The 21,589-nt window shown below is 44.6% G+C and overlaps 1 protein-coding gene across 2 annotated transcripts in view; it reads left to right on the plus strand.

Annotated features, from left to right (window-relative positions):
• ATP9B (ATPase phospholipid transporting 9B) overlaps positions 1-21,589 on the plus strand; it is a 2,364,768-nt gene that overhangs the window by 2,110,443 nt on the left and 232,736 nt on the right. The gene's annotated exons all lie outside the window — the stretch shown is intronic.

The following is a 21,589-nucleotide window of genomic DNA, read 5'->3' on the forward strand; positions in this document are numbered from 1 at the left end:
GTTAACTCTCTCGACAACTGAGTTACCCTGAGGATGGTAAACCGCTGAAAACCTTTGTTTAATGCCTGTAGAATCCATAAAGACTATCATAGCGTCAGACTTGAATTGAACACCGTTGTCAGTTAATATAGAGGCAGGAAGACCTTCCCTGATAAAACACTCATCAAGAAAAGTTATGACTGTATCAGTGTTAACTCTATCAACAACCTTCAGTTCAATCCACCTCGAGAATAAATCAACTAAAACCAGAATATGCTTGACAGAATCATCTTGCCACATGATTGGCCCCATAATGTCTAAAGCCAAATCCTCCCAAGGCAATTTAGGACAATTAAGAGATGACATTGGGGGATTGAGTGTTTTTTTACTTTTGTCAGAACACTCACACTGAACACAATCACGAACCGATCTCTCAATCTCCATGTCAATTCCAGGCCACCAGTATACAGCTTTTACATTCTTTTTGGTTCTGGAAATACCTGGGTGTCCATCATGTCCTAAAGATATAATCTTCTGACGCACACCAAAAGGTGGCACAAGTTTATCACCACGACACAAGAAATTACCCTCAACACTGAGTTCATCTTTGACTTCCCAGAATGGCTTATACTGGACATCTGCTTTAGATTGGACAAACCAACCTTGGTTGATTTTGTTCTTGATTGCTTTAAGTGTTACATCTTTGATAGATTCAGATTCCCATTCCTCTTTTGATAAACCTTGAGCATTAGAAAAAACTCCAGCAACACAACAATCATTCCACGAGTTTAGATCAATTTCTCTCATGGGTAAAGGTAACCTACTTAAAAAATCAGCCACCACATTCTTTGCCCCGGGTACATATTGTATGGTATACATATAATTCTAAAGCCTCATTGACAGCCTTGCAATCCTGGCTGACGCCCTGCTCAAACCTTCCGTAGTAAGAAGCTTAGTTAAGGGTTTGTGGTCAGAGCGTAAGATGAATCGTTTACCCCAAATAAATTTGCGAAAATATTCCATTGACCACACAACAGCCAAGGTTTCACGCTCGATCACAGAGTATTTTTCTTCACAAGGCGATAAGGAACGAGAAGCGAAAGCTATGACAAATTCACCGCCTTGCTCAGAAACCTGTGACAAAACACTGCCCAAACCAACCCCGCTAGCATCAGTGGTCAAATATGTATTTGCAAAGGGGTCAAATCCTTGCAGCATAGGTGCATTAACTATTGCTGATTTAATTTCTTTAAATGCACATTTACACTTTTCATCCCACAAGAAAGGTGATTTGTTCTTCATTAAAACATGCATGTGAAAAGTTTTCTGTGAAAACTGGTTAACAAACTTTGAGTAAAACTCAGCTAATCCTAAAAACGATCTGAGCTCATCCTTGGACTTAGGCTCAGGTGAGTTTACAATGGCCTCCACTAACTTTGCTTTAGGTTTAATACCTCCATCACAAATTTCATGTCCGAGGTACGTAACAGACCTTTCGGAAAATTTACATTTGCTAAGTTCCCCCACTAATCCATTATCAGCTAGAATGTTTAAAACTTTTCTCAGAAGATTGTCATGGTGAGTCTTATCCTTCCCCATGATCAAAATATCATCCTGGAAGAAGATTACACCTTTGATGTGTCCAAAAAGGTTAGTCATTAACCTTTGAAATACGGCTGCGGCAGAGGCTAAGCCAAAAGGCATTCTTTTAAACCTAAAGCAACCAAAAGGAGTGGCAAACAATGTTAAATGTCTACTCTCAGGATCAAGGACTACCTGATAATAGGCTGCAGATAGGTCTAAGGTGGAAAATACCTTGGCATCTTTGGTGAGGGACAACATCTCGTCTATACGTGGGAGTGGATATTGATCAACCAAGATCTGGCTGTTCAAATATCTCAAATCCACACACAAACGAGCCTTTCCGTTGGCCTTGCGTGCGACGACCAACGGAGAAACCCACTCAGCAGCCTCTACGGTTTCAATGATGTTGGAATTTAGTAATTTATCCAATTCAGACTTGACCTCATCCTTAATAATGATAGGAATATTCCTAGCTTTATGAATTTTAGGAATAGCGTTATCCTTTAATCTGATTTGGTGTGTAAAACCTTTGAGTTTACCCATGTTCCCTGTAAACACAGATGGAAATTCATCCATTACCCACTTTTTAGTGTCTTCACTCGTGCAAGAAATCAAAACTTGTTCTTTGCTGTTTGGATCTAGAATTATATGTAAACTCCTTTGATCCCTCCATCCAAGAACAGATGGTCCATCTTTAGAGACATATAATTTTCATGTAGCATGTCTCCCTTTGAATCTAAACATTAAAACTCTAAAACCGAAAATCTCAATAGTATTGTCTGTGTAGCTAACAGGTGAAATATCAGACGGTTCTAACCAATTTCCAATTTGGTTAATACATTTCTCCTCCCACACATGCTTATTAACTATAGTATAGAGTGAACCTGAATCTGCAGCAAGTTGTGTTAGAATTCCTCCTAAAGACACTTGACAAAAAGGTTTGCTTGAATCAACATCAGAAATATTCAAAACAACCTTCTTTTTAACTATGTTCTGTACCTGTAACACTTCATCATCAGATGATGAACTAACATCATGTTCAGTTTCTTGAATACATGCAATTTTGCTTTTGAAATTCTTATACATTTTATTTTTACAAACCTTTGCAAAATGGCCCATAACACCACAAACTAAACACTTAGTATTTTTGGCTGGACATTTAGGATAATGAGCAAGATGAGAATGACTCCCACATCTATAACAAACAGGATCAGGACCTTTTTTTGAATCAAAGGTTTCCCTTCTCATACTCCCTGATTTGAAATCTTTGTTATGTTTAACAAAAGTTTTACCATCAGAGATTTTGTTAACAATTTCAGATTCTTTTTTGTCATTTGAAAGAGAAGCTTTGGCACAGCGTTCAGAAAGTTCTGCCTTTTTGACCATGGCAATAATTTCTTTCAAAGTTGCATCACCTTCAACTCACAACTTGTTTTGTATGGTTTTGGTTTTAGTGTACATGACAATTTGATCACAAATAAGATCATCATGAAGCTGGGCAAATTTGCATTTGACAGCTAACTTTCTTAAGGCAGAAACGTAATCCTCAACTGATTCATTTTTTTCTTGCTTGCGTTGGAAAAAAGAATGTCTGGTGACAGCAATGCAGACACAAGGAGAGAAATAATCATCCATATCCAATAGTGCTGCATTGAACACATCAATATCTCCAGAAGATCTGTCTGTTTTATCGAATTGGTTATAGATTCTTAATCCTTCTGGACCAAGACCTAATAATAAGATTCTTTTCTTCCTTTCTGGTGTAAAAGCACCACTGACATCCTCAAGATTGGCTACGTAATTTAGAAAATACTCCTTCCAATCTAGCCAAGCAATCGGAGGATCACCAGGAATAATTAAAAATTCTCTGGGAGGATTTAAGTTCAATCCATGAATAGACCTTTCTCCACTCGCAGTACTTTCATTGGTGTCAGGCATATTGAAGCACTTAAAATTGTACAATGTAACGTATAGGAATGTATTGAAATTCTTGAGGGGAGAGACAAAATAATAGCAGGCAGCACCTTCACTTTATCGAAATTAAAGTATAAGAAAAGAAAAGAAAAGTAATAATCGAAACGATTATGAAGTGAAAATACCGTGAAAATGGGTTCCAGAACTCCGATTTCCTTTTTGTAATGATCGCGGTGAAATTACTTGAAAAATGTCATTAAATATGGCCGCCGACGTGACCTTACGTCGGGTCTTACCCAGAATGCAGCAGGGCACCCAGAATGCACTTGTAGTGACGCACAATGCAGAGACAGTGACACGGATAAACAAGGCAAGTTCCAGAGAGAAGTCTTTTGAATGTGCGATGGAGACGGCTGGTGCAGGAGCGGTTGGTAACCGGACCCAATTCAAAGGATGCAGAGGTAACAAACGTAGGGAATAAACAAAATATACAAGTTCTCACCGCAATTGAAGAAAAGGAGTTCCGATGCAAGTCAAACATAGAAGGCGGAGTTGTTAATAAAATTTCGGTTGTTGGGTTGAAAGGAATCCAAAAATTAGAATAAATCCAATTACGATGTAGAAGAGGATTCTGAAGGACTGGGTTCTTTAAGACCCAGGGGTGCCAGGGGACAACACCTGAAACCTTCGTGGGTAACCTGCTCCGGCGTACGAATGACAGAGACACGGGACACTTCCTTCGGCGTCAAAGATTCAAGGTTTATTTGCTGCAGGGAAACACAGAAATCACGGAAGTACAACGAGTGTAGTTCGGGGAGACTGCTTCAAATTGGTTCTGTGGGTCGCTCCTTTTATACACGATTCTCCCATAGGTTTGCATAGCAGACAAAGGTTTACAACCCGGTTCCCACAATCATCCCCTAGAGGGGTCGCTTTGGTCACTTTGAAACTCATAAGGTCCGGAACATAAGTGCGGAAACATTTGGCGGTTCCCAACTGTAAAAACCCATCTTCCCACCATTAGTACATTCCAATCAGCAGTAAAACAGATCGAAAAAGGAACAAGGACAGGTGCACAGGAAGATGGAAACAGTGGGGAGCGGGGCCATCTGCCTTACAGTATCATCCCCCTCATCATAAAGACACTTACAAAGGACATGTGTCTTCCGCAAATATCTTGGGAGTCCCAGGGTCGCGAAGCGGACAACGTCCGTTCGCTGGCTACTTGAGGGCAAGAGACAAAATGGATGCCGCATCTGAGATGGAACCCGTGGGTACAGATGAAAAACCCACGTAACAAACGAGCGGTTTAAGTTAGCACAGCGAAACTGCGCACACTTACTAAACTCGTCATTTGCGGTTCGTAGATACCGGACTCGACCATATTCGTGCGAGTAGAAAACACCACTTACAATTGTCACGGAACCTCAGACGCTCCTTTTGCCCTCATGTAGGCAAGCATTAGTCGGAATCATACTCGATATTCATCAGACCATCTAGATGTTGCTGTAGCATAGCTCTGTCCAACCGAGTTCCATTGGTAACAGGCGGCTGTCTCATACACGTTGTAGCACAGAGGCCACATAAGGCAGGACCACACTGCACACAAAGGCAACACGTGAACAGGAACGCCACAACAACTCCGATGATCATCAGAATCTTCCAACCCCAAGTCGACACCAGGCCCCAAAACCACCCAAGTAGCGTCCAATCCCCTACATCCACGTGTATGGATTCAGAGATTTTATGCAACTTCGAGATGGCTTGATAGACAGTCGGAGCGTTATCAGGAATGAAAATACAGCAGCTCGAATGGATCACCTTACATACCCCACCTCGATCTGCTAAGATCACGTCTAAAACCATACGGTTTTGTAACTTCATAAGTCTATCCGCCTGAAGTTCTGTGGTGATATTACCAAGGGCACTGGCAGTAATATTAGCTGTCGATTCTACCACTCGAGTCAACTGTCTCAGGTTTCTACTATTAACCATAGGTCCCCAAAACGGGAGGAAACCCTTGAAAAAGTCTCCTGCCTCTTGACCGGCAGTATCCTCTTCGCTAATTACGCCTCTCACAACTCTAGTCTTGTGATAATCTGCATCTACAGTGAACGTCGGAGGCAACAAGTTTGCGATAAAACATGAGCCCATAAAGTCAGAGGGCAACCATGCATACGCACGATCATGACAGACAAAGTAGGTACCCTTGGCAGCCAGAAACACAGGGGACGAGATCATCGGCAGCATGTAATTTTCAGTGCAAGCACTCTCTCCAAGTCGGGCTTTCGATCTTCGGCCACGACCCATGAGACAAAAATTACCAATGTGGGGTACGACCCATATCGGAGGCGAGCTTTTAAGCTGTTTATCACTCGTGAGCGCACTGTACTCGACCTTACTCGGGACCCTATAGGCTTGTACCTCTTCCACTGGAATGAGCGACGGCTCATAGATATCTCTATCTAAGTCTTCTATCGCTATGGACAAAGGCTTATAGTACGAGCCAGGGCCAAGGTAGGGAGAACGTGGCTCTCGATTGGGGTGAGAATCTAATGCGCTTCGAAACATTGTTTGAAATGCTCGAGCAGACCCTTGGGAACTATACGGTAACACCAGATATGGAATTCCCTTATCCGTGGTGTGTGGCATCAACCCACACACCCAACAATTAGTAGTGTTAACCACTAACTGATGCTGATGAAGGAGCTGAATAAAGGAATTGTTGCGGAATTCTGCACGTCTAGCCTGTTCGTGTTCGGGTAAGAAGTGAAAAGAATGGGGAGATGCAACAGTGGTAGGTTTAGGATTAGGGGTAGGAGTAGGCATGGCAGGAGATAAGAAACAAGACATCATGTAATACACCCCACCCGCCAATAATGCAGAAACAGTCAAAAGCAATACGAATATTTGGAACATAAAACATTTGGTACGACTAAGTTGTTGCAACTTGAACCTTTGCGCCTGAGCTTCTTCCAAGTCCATCAGCTTCGAAAATGCCATCCCCTACGACCGTCCGCAACGTTTCTTGACGCACTTCGTTCTGTGTAGCAGTAGTCAATCCCTAGGAGTTCCCAGGAACCGACGGTCTTTAACCTAGCGTCAAGACCTACTAACCAGAAGGAAGTACACGCGCGGCCCTACGGCCTTTATTCACAATTATGTGTATGCAAAGTGTCTCTCAGCTGTGGAAGCAAAAATATGAGGAACAAAACTCAATGTATACATACAAGAATAATTACAATGATACGAGTGTTCAAACTGATCGTGGAAAACGGGATAATGCAATTGGCAAGGGACAAAACAGGATCTTTTATTAGTCTTTAGTGCTGGATCGCAAAAAGTATCGGGTTTTCCCAGGACGTGTCTGCTCGTCAAACAAAGGATCCGTTGAAGAGACAGCGTTCTGTTGATCAGTTGAATGTTCTGGTCTTGAGTCTTTTGATGACAAATGTTCAACAGTGTCTTTCTGCTGCACTGAGGATTCTCCGACAGGTTGTGCGTCGCTGAAAGGTACAAACGCCGGCAATCCTTCGGTTTCAGTTGATGCAATGCCTCTCCTCACCCACGAGTCTGCCGGCAATGGAATAGGGACTTTTTTGGTATGGGTGGCATGCACCCAGTTTTTCCGACCCGCTAGACGAACAGCAGTTCTCGTGGCAAGGAGGACCTGGAAGGGTCCAGTGAATCTGGGCTCCAAATTCTTCTTGCGCGAAAAATTGCGCGTCACCACCCAGTCTCCGGGCTGGAGCTGATGGCCTGGACCCTCCGTCTGCGTCGGCAATGCTTCGTAAACCTGTTGGTGAATTAACCTCAGTTTAGCAGTCAAGTCATGAAGATAATCGATCAACATTGGATACTCAAGATCACAGAACATACCCGGTCTAGGGACCCCCCAAACATTTGCAGGACGACCGAACACTATTTCATAGGGGCTGAGCCCTACTCGGGAGTGTACGGTTGCCCTGGTTGACAGTAGTGCTAAGGGTAAAGCGTCAGGCCACGAGAGACCAGTCGTAGCCTGAATCTTCGCTAGCTTTAGTTTAAGGGTGCCGTTATACCCTTCAACCAAACCAGCTGACTGGGGATGATTGGCGCTATGGAATTTTTGATTAATTCCAAGGCCCTTACACACACTCTTCATCACACTCCCCACAAACTCACTTCCGTTATCCGACCATACAATCCGAGGCATTCCATACCGAGGAAAGTATTCCTTCAGTAGGATTTTCGCAGTTGACAAAGCAGTGTTGTCCTTAAGAGGGTAGGCTTCGATCCATCGGGAGAACGCGCAAACCACAACTAAAACGTATTTCAGGTTATTGCATCGCTCCATATGGATGAAGTCTAATTGGATCACCTCAAAGGGACATGAAGGGGGAGCAAAACTACCAGGAGGAGTTGGGGTTCCCTTACCAGGATTGTACAACATACATACCATACAATTCTTAACCAATCGTTCAGCACATTTCGTGATACCATCATTCTTCCACACAGGAGACAGCAGCTTACAGATACCTTTCACGCTAATATGTGCTAACCCATGCGCCATTGTCACAACAGCTAGCACATATGCATCCGGTAACATCCATTTTTTATGTTCCGACAAATCAACCCAACAACCATTCGCATCCAACTTTCCCGTACTTTCTTTCCACTTCGTCTTTTCAGTCTCGGTGGCCTCATTCTGAATTGCTTTCACACTCTCGATAGTGTCCTCACACATACTCGATTCTGTAGGCCACCTAACCGAACTCGTCACATACATTCGAGTGCTAAGGTTCCGGGCAGTCTCCTTAGCAGTCTCCTCCGCAAACGCATTACCACGACCGACATCATCCGTCACCTTACGATGCGCACTACATTTAACAATCGCCACCTGCTTAGGCAACGTAAGTGCATCCAGAAGATCATTCACAAGCTGACCATGCTGAATCTTCGTACCATGCGATGTCAGAAAACCTCTCTCTCTCCACAACCGTCCAAAGCTATGGGCGACGCCAAAAGCGTATTGGCTGTCGGTAAACACATTCACACGTTTCCCTTTCGCTAACACACACGCTCTGGTGAGAGCGATCAGTTCTGCAGCTTGGGCAGAATTCTGGTTTAATCGTGCAGTCTCAACAACAGTATTCAACGTTACAACAGCATATGCAGTAGTCACATCGCCATTCGGTAATTTAAAACATGAACCATCCACATACAGCGTTCCATCTGGGTCTTCCAAAGGAGTGTTTTTAAGGTCCACTCGACCTTTTGTTTCCTCTTCTGTCCTCAAATAACAGTCGTGTTCTGTTATTTCATCTGACTCTGAGCTAATTGGTAACAAAGTCGCCGGATTCAGAACATTGCAACGTTTTATCTGAATGTGGCTTGCCAGCAGCGTCAGCTCGTACCCAGACAATCTCGCACTCGTCAAGTGCTGGGTTTTCGTACGATTTAAAAGAGTGTCGACTGCATGCGGAACCATCACCGTAAGCATATTATCCATGACCAATCCTGCTGATTGTCGGATGGACACCGCAGCTGCCGCTGTTGCTCTCAAACAACTCGGCAATGCTCTAGCTACCGGGTCCAAGGTCGAGGAAAAATATGCACATGGACGTTGCTTACCACCAAAAGGTTGCGTTAAGACACTCAACGCACAACCTTCCCTCTCGTGAACATATAATGTAAACGGCTTACTGTAGTCAGGAGTACCTAACACAGGAGCCGAACACAATGAATCACGTAGTTCAGAAAAACTTTTCTGACATTCTTCCGTCCATGGTAAAGGAGTTGAAACATCCTTGCACGTGAGAGCTACCAATGGTTTCGCTAGCAATGAAAAATTTGGAATCCATTGCCTGCAGTACGACGTGATACCTAGAAAGGCACGCACATCTCTTTGGGTTGTTGGCATAGCCATTCGCGCAATTGCTGCAATTCTCTCTGGGGTCAACCGCCTTCCCTCCTTTGACAATAAGTGACCTAGATAGGTTACTTCTTGACAACAATATTGGAGTTTAGAAGGTGACACCTTGTGATTTAATTCGCAGAGATGTTGCAGCAGCGATACCGTAGCAATTTTGCAAATGTCCTGAGTATCTGCAGCTACCAATAAGTCGTCGACATATTGGATTAAGGCCGCACCGGCCGGCAATGAAAACGCATCCAGTTGACCCTTCAAGGCTTGACTGTAAATCGATGGACTCTCACAGTAGCCCTGAGGAGCGCGTTTGAACCGGAAGCTGCGTCCACCAAGAGAGAAACCGAAGAGGTCTCTGCTCTCTTCTGCAATGGGAATGCTGAAGAACGCATTCTTCAAATCAATCACCGAAAACCAAGATGCAGAAGCTGGAATCAGAGTCAGTAGTGCCGTGATGTCAGGCACAACGGGGAACTGAGGAATCACAATTTTATTCACCTCCCGTAAATCGATAACAAAACGATAAACAGGTGGTTTTGAAGGATCAGTACGTTTAAGAATGGGCAGTACAGGGCTGTTGCACACGTTTCCCCGCGTTTCCTCAATAACGTCTTTCTCGATCAAATCATAGATGATCGCTAACAATGCTCGTTCACCATCAAGAGAGATACGATACTGGGGAATACGTGGCAACCGCACATTAGATTTCAACTGAACAACATAAGGGGAGATGTCAAGCAGGCCCACGTCATTGGGACCCGTTGCCCACAAAGATGCAGGAAGAGAACTCAATTCCGGTGGAAGCTTATCGAGAGACAAGTACATAGGAGAGACAACCCTCTCTCCCAACGTAAGCTTTACACCCGCAGGGGAACAATACAGAGTTGCATACAAACGCTTAAGCAAATCCAGACCCAAAAGATTTTCACCACAACCCGTGGTCAAAATCAACGGAGCTTGCAGCTCACGAGGCCCAATTGTAAGGGGCAGAGGGCGCGAAACTGGATTGCTAACGGGGGCGCCAGAGAATCCAACGGAAACATTTGTTAAGCCAGACAAAGGTGCGCCAGGGAGTTTCGAATGCTTTATGGAACTTTTCGCTGCACCAGTGTCCAACAGAAAAGGCTCAACGACGCCCGATGTAGCAACTGCGACGTAAGGCCCTCTCTGATCGACCGGAACTGATACCACTCCCTCTCCTTGTCTATGGCTGTCCTAGTAATTATTGTCGTCAGTTCCCTGATCGACGTAATAATCGTCTACATTGTACTGCGCAGATCGTCCTTGCGATGATCCACGTTGATCAAAACAATTATCGGAATTTGATGAGTTATCTGAACGGTCATTCTGAGCACCACGACCCCTACCGCGTGATGTCTGCTGTGAACCACCACGACCTCCTCTAGATGAATTACCGCTATTACGATCGTTTAGAACAGGACAATTGAATTTGATATGACCCTCCTGTCTACAATAGGCACATTGGTTGTACCCTAACGAAGATCTTTGGGAAGAGGAGTCATTACGAGATTGTGATCGGTTCGATTGCGGCTGCGATCTATTTTGTTGCGAAGCATTCTGATTTGAACGTGGGGGATAGGCCTGCTGTAACAACACTTTAGTTTTGAGTTCTTTCGTCTTTTTATCAGCACGGTCGTTCTCTTCTTTCTCTCTATTCTCATAATACTGTGCCGTAGCCAATATTTGAGCCGAGGTAGAAACGGCCCACGCACTTTCTGAATTTTTCAATTTATTGCTCAAATCGGGCAATAAGTTTGAAACAAATTTGTCCACAAACAACCGTTGACCACCCTCAGTGCTCATATCCTGGCCACTATGGTCGATGAATGCCTCCTCGAACCTCGTAAAGAAGTCGGAGACACTCTCGTCCTTCTTCTGTCTACAAGCTGACAATTTGTCCCAATTCACCCTCATAGCTGGCATCAGAGTTTTCATTAGCGTAATTATTCTTTGAGGAAGAGCAGCAATCAACTGCTCAGGTTTAGCACCACCAATTTGTCGACCATCCGCCGCTACAATGGCAGCCCAATCACCACCTAATTCGTTTGCGTGATTTTCCTGACGAATCTTAGCCCATACCGGTTGCGGTACAACATTGCCAAACAGCATGTCAATATCAGCAAGATTCATTACCGTAGCATCTACGAGCTGCGATAATTCTTTATAATACCCTGCAGGATTTTTGCGAGGGTCAGGCAAAGATTGCTTCACCTGTAACACTTCAGAGCGTTTCCATGGGAGGTGTATCCACACTCTCTGAAAGAACGGCAAGATCGGAGGTTGAGCTGCAGGATTACCTGGCATCCACACTGGTGGAACTTCTCGCATAGGAAACTGACCAGACTCATCTGGCTGCCTTTCAACATCTTCAACAAACAAGGCTTGAGGTATAGGAGTGGGACGGAAAGATAGCAACCGTTCAACAGCACGTCGAACATTGGTATCCACTATCAGTCCAGTCGAGAACTGAAGCTGTAGGTCAGACAAAGCGGTCAGCACCTCGTCAGGTGCATCGGCCGATATCTGATCACGAAGAACCTTACACATTTCTTCGAACACGAATCTTTGAGTTGGTATATTGAATTGACAAAACGTATCGAGTACGACACGTGGTGAATTTCTAAGAGGATGTGTCATCCAACCCATCGCCATATTATATAACGAAGCGCGTTCCCTGTTACCAGGAAGCTGACTACGTCTTTGAGGACCATCTGAATCAGCGGACCCAAGGACAGGTCCGAGAGAATGAAAGAAGCTAGCTGCAAGAGGAGAAGTACGACTACGAGTAGAGGGAGAAGTATAGGACACAGGACTAACAAGCGAAGGAGTAGAGACAGAAGCAACAGCAGGAGTTAACAGAGCAGGAGCAGTAGCGGGAGCAGGAGTATGTGGAAGCGGAGGAGCAGTAGGGATAGCAACAGGCAAAGGAGCAGGAACAGTCGGAAGAACGGGTGCAGGTTGAGGAACAGGCGGAGGAAGAATAGGTGGAAGAATAGGTACAGGGGGAACCGCAGGAGCTGCGGTACCCTGTACATACGGAGGTGGCGACTTCATAAGATAGGACATTAAAGGATCCTCAACTGCTTCTTCCTTCTTTTCCGACTCCGTAGGCAAAGCAGGATAGCATTTATCTATAGTCATGCGCTGTAGTCTATCAAACACTTCCTTTTCCTTAACCTCCTTATCACGCTGAAATTGCTCTGCTTTCTTTACAATGGTAGCAACACCATCTCTCTGATTTCGTTTAGTCTGTCTGATTTCTTTCTGTCGGGCTTCTTTACGCCACAACCGAAAGGCATCAAACATGGCCGGCCTTGACTTTTTCTCAAACAATTTAGCCTCTAGGTTATCTAAGATCGGGGTCTCAAAGCTACCGTGAGGTGGCCAACTAAGGACACCGTCCTTCTTAGTATAGCGGATCCAATAATCATTAAAAGTAATCGGGCCTAGCCCATGTTTACTGTACAGTTCATAAGTCGGAGTTCCAACCGGAGGTATCGGACACGAGTCCTCCAGTCGGGAATCCGCACCACAACGTCTGAAACAACTAAACAAAGTACTACGACCAGGCATCTTGCACACTAGCCGAGTTTCACAAACTTCAAGGGTTACGGGATTTACCACGTCCCAGCAAAAAGCAAAAACCCTCGGTTTTTGGCGGCTGCAGTCGTCAAACAACACAACAAAGTACCAAGAACTACAAATGCAATGGAACCATGCAACCACTAAGCAACCACAACCAAGAACTCTGGGAGCGACCCACAAATACTTAACTCAAAGATCGATGGCGTCACGAGGAAGGCCCGTCAATCGTCTCGCTCTACCAAGGTCTACGCCAGGCGCCAAAACAGGTCTACAGTCAGGGCAGCAGTCCGTCGCAGCCGTCAGGAGGCGGGAATCTTCGCGGGAAAAGTCTTCGGGCCACTTGTTTCGACAACAGGATCGATGAAGCGGAGTGCACCTTCCCTCGGAGATTTCATACGAAGTTCCTCACGATCGTCGGGCTTGGACCGGTACCACTGATGCAGCCTCACGTTGGGCGCCACCTGAAGGTCTGGGTTCTTTAAGACCCAGCGGTGCCAGGGGACAACACCTGAAACCTTCGTGGGTAACCTGCTCCGGCGTACGAATGACAGAGACACGGGACACTTCCTTCGGCGTCAAAGATTCAAGGTTTATTTGCTGCAGGGAAACACAGAAATCACGGAAGTACAACGAGTGTAGTTCGGGGAGACTGCTTCAAATTGGTTCTGTGGGTCGCTCCTTTTATACACGATTCTCCCATAGGTTTGCATAGCAGACAAAGGTTTACAACCCGGTTCCCACAATCATCCCCCAGAGGGGTCGCTTCGGTCACTTTGATACTCATAAGGTCCGGAACATAAGTGCGGAAACATTTGGCGGTTCCCAACTGTAAAAACCCATCTTCCCACCATTAGTACATTCCAATCAGCAGTAAAACAGATCGAAAAAGGAACAAGGACAGGTGCAGAGGAAGATGGAAACAGTGGGGAGATTGGAAAAGGGTGTAAAAGGGGAGGTATCGCGAAACACGAGCTACAGGCATCAAAGGGACGTGCCTAATGAGATGCACGGCTGAGACAATAAACCGGCACGGCGAGATGAGCCTCGAGCGGGGCCATCTGCCTTACAGTATCATCCCCCTCATCATAAAGACACTTACAAAGGACATGTGTCTTCCGCAAATATCTTGGGAGTCCCAGGGTCACGAAGCGGACAACGTCCGTTCGCTGGCTACTTGAGGGCAAGAGACAAAATGGATGCCGCATCTGAGATGGATGCAGATGAAAAACCCACGTAACAAACGAACGGTTTAAGTTAGCACAGCGAAACTGCGCACACTTACTAAACTCGTCATTTGCGGTTCGTAGATACCGGACTCGACCATATTCGTGTGAGTAGAAAACACCACTTACAATTGTCACGGAACCTCAATTCCCAAAAGAGTTGAAAGATTTCCCTCGTCGCCAAATCTGTAGTGACTCCAACACAGGTAGAATAGATTAAATGCTTTATTGGAAAAGATGTAAAGCAGTAGTAAAAAGGTGCTGCCAGCTTGAAGGAGAATTCAGGACTGACCAGCACTCTATGCATATGACATGTGAACATTCTGAGATGACATGTAACAATTCCAATAACAATTCTACAGCACATGCCAGCATAGTTACAAAGAATAAACATCACTACAGTGCTACTCGCGGAAGGCAGAAGGTGAAGCTTGTATTACCTTTAATCCATAGTTCAAATGATTTTGTACAATAAAAAGATCACAGGAGCCAGAGACAGAACCACAAAGACCAACTTTTTCACTCTAATAGCTTTGTGACCAGCGGGCGTGCCTCAGGGAATCCTACATACCATTTAAACTCCTCAGCACTTGACATCCTTTGTGGGACAGCTCGTACACAGCTCCTGGTCCTCCTCAGCGTTACCTGGTCTTCACAGCTGCAGCGTCAAGGTCATCGTCACCCATCCTGCAACACCCGACATCTGACGGCATTCGTCTTCCAAGTCTCCTGGTCACTCCTGAGTGACATAGACTCATCTGCTTGCAAGTACCTCTCATCTAGAATACACCTTCGGATTACACCGGACACTTTTTCCTTCTTCAGCAGCGGCACTTTCCGGAAGTCCTCCATTGGGTTCAACAACGGTTTCCGACACCACTTCACACTTATGCACCCGGCTTCCCTGGTGTAGGTAACATGGGTACTAGGGTATCCACGGGTGGGGTGACTCTCCAACCTTCTGTCTTTCACGGCGTTTCTTCAGGGACCACTGGTAGGTGTCCTTAATCTTTAAAAATACAACTGCGACGGAGCACGCAGTCGTGTTCCCACACGCTCTCCGTGGGGTCCCTATCTACTCACCGTTGGTGGTTCCTCTGGTCCCCAGCACTTCTACGTCCTCTCAACATTGTCTTGACCTGAGTTGTGGTTTTGATACCACTTTCTTAGTATACTGTTTGCCCCCCCCCCCCCCCCCCCCCCCCCCGGGACCACTGTGTATTTTGTGGTATTTACTGTGTTTCTTTGCTAAAGTATGGTGTGCATTGTGTTTATCTCCATGTAGTAGATATTTGAACGCACTGGAGAGTATTATATAATAAATACATGTTTTTATAAATACTTGGTGTGGCTCTTTTCACTTAATCTATACTATAAGATTGCATTCTGGTAAAACAAGCTGCTTTACACTCCTGGACTACACCTGAAGGCTGCTTTCCTCAGCTACCACTTGGAGAGCTTTCTAAGGTTGTCTAAGACCTCTTAAATCACCATAAGAGTTGTCTGAACTAGTGCAGGGTGCCCACTTAAATAATTGGACAACATTAACCAGGGCCAGCTTCTCACAGTGATGCAAGCCTTTAAAGCGCCGAGAGACATTTCAGATTGTATAGCCTGCAAAAGCTCAAAGCAACTCAACTGCTTAATTGCTCTCTGTTGAGATCCCTGAAACATTGCAGGTCATGGGCTTGAAATCAGGAATTGCCGACTCTGCCTAGTAGTACTGTCTGAGACTGTCATTCTTGCAAAGTGGATATTTTAGCAATGTATATTTGGCTATTAGCTGTTATGATGACATATTGGATGCTATGACATGTTATGTAGGATTTAATGTGATATGATGTTATGTTATAATGTGAGTACATTTTAATATATCACGTTTACCTATTACTTGTTATCTTTGCGGTCTGATGCTTAGCTTGTCTACGGTTATGGGTTCCATCACACGGAGAAGGCAATGTATACTGATCCAATGAGCAAATGTGGTGTTAAGTGTAGGGAATCCAGGCATTGGAGACCGTAGGGTAACCAGCCATTGTTGATGGGGAAAAGAGCCATAGCTTTAGACGTTGAATGAAGGTTATCTCTGGTGTTTATGCATTCATAAAGCTAGGGTTTTCTGTTTTCAGTTTTCTTGTGGCTTGAGATGGTGTTTTTACCAGTGTTTTCTTAGCTCTTGCAGGTGATTTTTTTAAATCAATGTTTAACCAGCCTATCTCCAAAAATATGCACAAGAATAGTTTTTTTCAGTGTTTACTTTGCATGTTTTATTGCAGTGCCTATACAACACCAAATATACAAGAATGAGTGCAGCTATGGGAGAGGGAGGTGTGCATAGGGTTCTGCTGAGTTTACTCGTTTGGGAGATCTTTTCCTTCAAGTCTTTCTTTGTATCGGGGTCTATGTATGTTGTAAAAAGAGAACTTGTGCAAAATCTGTCAATATATAGATCAGTGAGTCGATCGTATGCCATAGAAACTGTCACCTACAGGTCACATACTCCATTACCGTGCAAATAGTTCAGGAAGGTGAGTGCCTGTTGTGGGGGTCTTTAGACAACATGCAGGCCAGTGAGATAACCTGGCTGGCTATGCACCTGCTGAACGTGTGTGTGGTGTATGGGGCTGGATGAAATAATATTATAAAAACCAAAGGGTGACGAACAGTTGAAAGATAGCATTACTTAATAACACAGAGTAAATAAAATTAGTCTGCAATGACTGAAAATGAAAAGGACACTTAAACCAAGTACAGTACATATAGATGCAGAATGTAAATGATAGGCAGCAAATAGACACCCTGGGAGCAAGAGATGGACATACAAGCTCAGCAACTCTACAAAGTTGACGTGGTTAATCTTGCACGTCATCTGCATCTCGAATATTCAAGAAATACAGTTTAATTGTGCCTTCTTTTCAAGCTGTCGGAGGCAATCACACCCCTTGTGCATAGAAAGGCCAACTGTTTTTTTTTAAAGTTGCCTGGTGAAAAAAATACAAAGAAAGTTGATGTCCTGAATACAGAGTATGCCTGTCGCACGTGCATCTACCCAGGGGATATTTTCCAAATTAAATTCACCTGGATTTAGAGAAGAAATAGATTTAATATTGAACATGTTAAAGCCGAACTTCAGATCCAGGTTTATTTGAAATATTCCTGCTGATACTTAAAGAACTTGCTAAGTATGCCGGCTTTGATTAAACAGGCTAGTAGTGCTACTACCTTAGAACTCAAGTCCTGGTTCAGCACACTGCTTCTGGCACTATCATTCATTGTACAGTGGTAGAATTGTGACAACTATCCCAGATTTTGACTGTCCAATTCTGCTTGAAGTGACTATGAGTGCTAGTTTTTTTCATCTTTAAATAAGCCTGGCTCGTGGAGAAGTGTGGCTCACTGGTTAGAAGCGGCAGACCCTGAAGCAGAGATCAGGCCAGGACCAGGGTTCAATTCCCGACGCGGCAGGGTCTTGGGCTCAATGTCTGCGGACTCGATAATTCACGCCTCAGCGCCTACTCTAATCATGGGTCCCACGCTGCAACTCTGGGCAATAGCTTGCTTAATCTCCACAACGGCCCCGACAACACTGGGATGCCTGGCTTCACCTTGGGGGTGCCCAGGAAGGGGCATCTCACAGGGAGAGCCAGGAAGCGTTCCACAGCGCCGGGACGCCCCGGTGATGGGCAGCTGCGCGCTTTACAAATATACTACATTTACATACATGTGTGAATGTTCCTCAATATAGCTGAGTGTGATACCAACCAGAGAGCATAAACCCATTTTGACTTGTACTTGTGTTGGTCGCCTAGTATTAACCTTATTTTCTATTATTGCGTAACCCCTTAAGATGTGTCCGCAAAATTCACCTTTTTACCTAATTTTTTGTTCTGAATTTCGACCCTTTGTCTTGACCGCCCACAATTGTCCTTCCTGTCTGGTGGTCACCATAAGTCCCAAATGAGGGCCTGCCCATGCTTCTGATCTGGCTATGGGCAGTGTAAAAATTCAATGGATTATTTACATCTATGCACCTTAAGGAAGATACCGAGGCGACGTCTGTTAACCACTTGCAGATAATCATGACGTGCCTTTCCGGTGGCTGGGACTGCTGAGGGTTGTGAAGCGGGATAGTGTAGGGGAGACGGTGGTGCCACTCCATCTTCATGTGTGAAGCAGGGAAACCGCACATCTGTGCAAAAGCTCTGAGAGAGGCTTAAGCAGGCGTCACCATAATATTTTATCTTCTACCTGGGCATGGTCTTGAGTTGTGCCCTTGTTCCTCACAGGAACAAAAATTAAAACCGGAGCATTCCTCCCAAAAGAGTTTGCTTAGTTCGTTGTCGACGGTGTTACGCCCTTTGGAGGGGTGGGAGGGCGGGAAGGGCTACAGATTTGCTAGAAATTGGATTAAAGTGTCCTCGGTCTCCTCGATAGCTCTGGTAGTCCGTCGCTGCTTCAGTCAGCTCAGCTGTGATGTATTCCTAATGTCTAACTGATCATGTACGCACTCTTTTCGTGATGTATTTTTCACTATTAATGGCTTACACACATGTTAGTTTTCCTCAACCCCGCACCTTTCCAGCACTGTGCTCTCCTTCATCGTTTATTTAAAAACTCCTTGATTTTACCAGCAAGTTAACATTCGACTTTACACGTATATGTACGTGCATGTATGCATGTGTGTGCACTTCCAAAGTGCAAACGTACGTGTGAAGCCACCAAGCGCAGTGAAATGACAGGGCTTGGATAAAAGGGGGAGGGGGTAGAAGTACCTCGTGGTGTTGCAAGGCGTGGCAGCCTGCTCCTGTCGCAGCTGTAAGCGAGGGAGGTTCCCTCGTGTGGTGCATCGACATCTGGAAATTTGTTTAGCAGCAGAGCAGATGCAATTACTGTATAACCGCAGGCATGCTGCCTTTATGAATCAGATTATATTTTGTTGAGTGCTGCCTGCTTTGTTTCCCAGCAATCCAACAAGTTGAAAAACTATGCTGACAAACACGGCCCAATCAATTTTGATTGATCTCCATGATCCACAATAATCTTTTAGCTGTCCCAGAAGATTTACCATGCATTGATATGGCTGAAGTAAATGGTGAGCCTTTTATAGCTAGGCCAACGTAACAGAACGCCCAACTTTATGATCTGGAGCCTTTTAATCATTCATCGTCTTACACAACCAAATATTTTCCATATTTTGAACACTTATAGTAGCACCAATAATTTCACAAAATTGTAATATGCTGATTAGGTAATTACATCATTCTGTAATCTTGAATGTTAATTTTCCTTGTAAAGAGCAATTTTGTGGTATAAATGTCAACACAAATATTGCCTTGTGAATGCTTTGTTGGCTGATCTCAAAGAGGCGGGCCCTGCATCATTGTAGTGCAAATTAAGAACACACCGTTGCTTATTACAGTTAGACAGCCATAGAAGCATCCTGATGGTTGTAATAGAACGATTGTGTACAAAGAGGTAGAACAAATAATCTAAGGAAATAAACATCCATTGTTCAGTGGCACAGCAAGAATGCCATGGGGCCTAATGCAAGCGAAGCAATGAACCCATTGTCCATCAGTTGCTTAGTAGAAGACCGTCATAATTGGGGTGCAAATGGCCTCTTGATTCCAAAGGCAGTCACGGCCGGCATGACTCGTCGGTCGGGGGCCGTGTGGGGGGAATTTAATATTGTTTAAGAAAATGTACCTTCCAGGGTCCCGCGCCATCTTAGCTCCTGGCTGGGTCCTATGGAACAGGAAGCAGGCAGCCTCCCTCCCCTTACCTAAGCCAATCACAACGATTCGTGGGGATGGCACCCATCCATGCACCTATGAGGAGGCCATTTTCTCCATGTAGGCTGCATGCAGCCTAAATGGAGACAAGGTAGAGTGCTCATGACTGGTTTGGTCGGCCCCAGAGGGCCGACCAAACAGTCAGGGCCCGCAGCATTGGGCTAGCCACTCCTCACCTGCCCTCCAGCAGAACCGCCCATCCACCCGCCGGCCCCCAACTAAACCCTTCTGCTTTCTCGCAGTGCGAGAAGCAGAAACATAAATTGGTAGTTTTACCATTTTATGTTTCTGCTTCTCGCACTGCGAGAAAGCAGTGGGGCAACACTTCTCCACCCTAATGGAGGAGCGGCCCCTGTCCAAAGGGCCCATGTGCACCCTGAAATTGTTGTAGTGATGATCTCTGTGCTACCACACTCAGCCATCGTGTAGGCAACAATGTCCTATAATATGGGAGGAACAGTCAGGATTGGGACGAGGGGCCTTATGTACAAAGTGTTCTAATGGCTACAAACCCTTAGTTTAAGTAAATCTGAGGGGTTGTGACCGCTAAAATACTTTTTGACATTTACTAAACCCAAAAAGTTGTCCGAATCCTTACATGGGTTTACGAAACAATAAGGAGCGATTATTTGTAAGGGGCGTGTTTAGGGCATTCCTTTAAAATACCGATTCCTTATGGTATGTATAAGTGTTTCGCAGCCAAAATCCGATAGTTAGAGCTTGTAATATGTGAACCTAGCTTTTCTGAAGGTAGAAATCTATTTCCAGTTTCATAGAGAACAGAGACTACACACATTCTGATTCTTGCTTACTGCAATGTAACCTAACAATAATGAACGGGTATAAAGAGACTGAAGGAATACCAGGCAACCACAAGCCTCATAATGGAGGACCTGGGATGTTACTTCAGATGGACGCTATTTTACACTCACCTAAAATCAGTCATGTTCATCTTCCTGCACAAGAAAGAGTGAACCAGCCATGTCACCCTCTCTGTCCTTTACTGTTATTTTTTAAACTCCTTCTTCAGATCATCCGAGGCAGCCATGGGCCTCCTTGCTGTTTAAGGCTATTATGGCCTGCCCACGTTTTCAGTGGCACCACTCATTGCTTCCAACGTTTTTATGCATCTACTGTTTTATCACCGATCTGGTTATACTGGCTTATGTTCCCATCCGCGCCGCTCGGCTCTCTCCACCTGTCCCAGTCTGTCCTACCAATCTGCTCTTAGAGCCTTCATAATAAACGTTTATGTTTACAAATGTTCTAAATAAAATGAATGTACTTCTTTGTGTTTTCTGATTTAAATCCAACCTGACGTGCTGTTTTTGCCTGTTTGTACCTCTACGATCAGAATCTTGCTAAAAATGATCATTGGTCATGTTCACACTGAAAAGTATTACAGCAGTAGTATGTTAGAATATTGTATGTAGAAATATCATTTGACACAAATATGGTGTGCTAAATATTGTTTACAAGCATACCCCACTAGATGTACATTTTTATTATTAACTCTAAAGGGATGATTGCATTTGTCAGACGATAGTCTGTTACATTACAGCTGTTGAACTGTCTGGTTTTGT

The sequence above is a fragment of the Lissotriton vulgaris genome, chromosome 4_1, assembly GCF_964263255.1.
Source record: "Lissotriton vulgaris chromosome 4_1, aLisVul1.2, whole genome shotgun sequence".
In the NCBI taxonomy this organism is placed as follows: domain Eukaryota; kingdom Metazoa; phylum Chordata; class Amphibia; order Caudata; family Salamandridae; genus Lissotriton; species Lissotriton vulgaris.